Consider the following 2,273-nt stretch of genomic DNA (forward strand, 5'->3'; position numbering starts at 1 on the left):
GATAAGCTTTTGAAGCCAGGATATGGCAAGAATGGAAATATTCTTTTACCAGCCCCAACCTATTTACAACAGGGACAGACAGTACAATGGGAATGGCCTTGGAGAATAGAATCCCCCCATATACGCTAGGTAGGTCTAATAGGGCCTTGGGGGAAAGGATTAGAAGAAGACTTGCAAGTTTCCAGTAACAAATACCTGGACTCCTCAAGTAAAAGTAACATGGCCTGGAATAGATAAGCGCTCTATTCCAATGGGCACATTTGTATTATCATTATGGCCAATTATGAGTTCCCTTATACCGCTACATGTAGAACCTACAGATCCAACAGTGTTAGCAGATAAAGTAAGATATCATAAACCAGGTAAGATACCTATTCCTGCAACCATCCTTTCTCAGGATGGCAAACTGGCATGTATCTTACCAGAGGGGCGAGAACTCCCCTTATTGGTACGATAGCCTTTCTGTTTTTTCGCCCATAATGTTCTGGCTGCAGGCACCACACCAGAGTCGTATGATCAATGTGTCGGCTTGCTGAATATGCACTGAACTTCCCATCAGTATAACTACAGGATTCCCATGGAAAATCACACCAATGATGACTACTAACTGGACATGTGCAGCTAATAGTTAAAAGGGCAGAACTACACAAGCCTTATGGATAAGCCTTAAGGCATATTGAACAAACAATAGGTTATATAAATGTAAGGGCCATTTATCCTTGCTAAGGGAACATCGCAGACAATTCTGAAAGCATAGATTGTAAAGTGAGGGACCCCGAAGGGGTGGATTGTTGGGAAAATATAGAAAAAAAATGGTCAGGGCCCTTCCGATGTTCGGAGTCTTGCCGAGCATCTGAGGTGGGTATGTGCACGTGTGCACCGGTGTTCCTTGTTATTGTCTAAGGTGACTGCGCAGGTGCATCCGTTTTTTTTTTTTTTTTTTTTTTTTTTTTTTGAATTACGAACTTGAGTAAAAAGGAGTTAAGGGCTCAGATGCACGAAGCTTCGAGAGGACGTTCTGGGAAACCATATTAGGTCAGCTGCTCCTAGCTCTGAATAAAGCCTGTTATTTCTTCACTAAGGCTCCAAGGACCTTTTCCCATTATGTAGCTCTTAGACCTGCATGTGAAGGGTTTGTGACCCAGTCTGGACAATGGGCTTAAGGGACCTGTGAGACCTAGCCCTGGCTTTATGCTGGTCATCTTTAAAAAAAAAAAAAAATAATAATAATAATAATCAAAAAATGGATTTAGCCATGAAACCATCGGATCCTGGGCTTTTCTTTGATATGAAACTTGTTATTACTGATTCAATCTCCCTACTTGCTGATGTGTTCAGATTTTCTATTTCTTACTGATTTTGTCTTAGTAGGTTGTATGTTTCCAGGAATCCATCTGTTTCTTCTAGGTTATGCAAATTGTTGGTGTATAATTGCTCATAGTAGTTACTTATGATCTTTCATTTTCTGTGCTATCAGTTGTGATGTTCCTCTTGCATTTCTGATTTTGTTTGTCTTCTTTTTTTTCTATCAGTCTAGCTAAAGGTTTGTTGATTTTATCTTTTCAATAAACTAACTTTTAGTTCTGTTGATCTTTGCTAATCCTAATAAGTAATCTGCAGGTTATTTTATGTTTTCTATGCACACAATCATATCATATGTGAAAATTAGCAGTTTCATCCATTTATTTCATATCCTAACACTTTTAATATCTTTTTCTTGACTTACAGATTAGGACCTCCAGTGCAATATTGAGTAAAAATAGTGATAGTGGGCATCTTTCTTCTGTTCACTATCACAAAGGGGAAAAGTATTAAATACATTTTTTGCTGTAGATATTTTGTGGATGCCCATTATTAGTTTGGGGGAGTTTTCTTCTATTCCTAGTTTACTAAGTGTTTTCATCATGAATGGATGTTCAATTTTTGTCAACTACTTTTTCTGTATCAATTGTGATGATTATGATGTTTTTTTCAACTCATCAATGTAGTAAATTATACTGATTGATTTTATTACATTTAACTAACTTTGTATTCTTGTGATTAACTTCACTCTATTATGGTGTATTTTAAAAAATATATTACTGGATTCAATTTACTGTCGTGTTACTTACATGTTATTTAGGATTTCTGTATCTATGTTCATGAAGATTAACCTGAAATTTCCTCTCTTGTACTGTTACTGTTCAAATTTTCTGTTAAGGTTGTGATGGCCTCGTAAAATAGTTGAGGACTTTACTCTTTTCTTAGTTTTCTGAATTATTTATGCAAGATAA

Source organism: Galeopterus variegatus, unplaced genomic scaffold (assembly GCF_000696425.1).
Source record: "Galeopterus variegatus unplaced genomic scaffold, G_variegatus-3.0.2 Scaffold4255, whole genome shotgun sequence".
In the NCBI taxonomy this organism is placed as follows: Eukaryota; Metazoa; Chordata; class Mammalia; order Dermoptera; family Cynocephalidae; genus Galeopterus; species Galeopterus variegatus.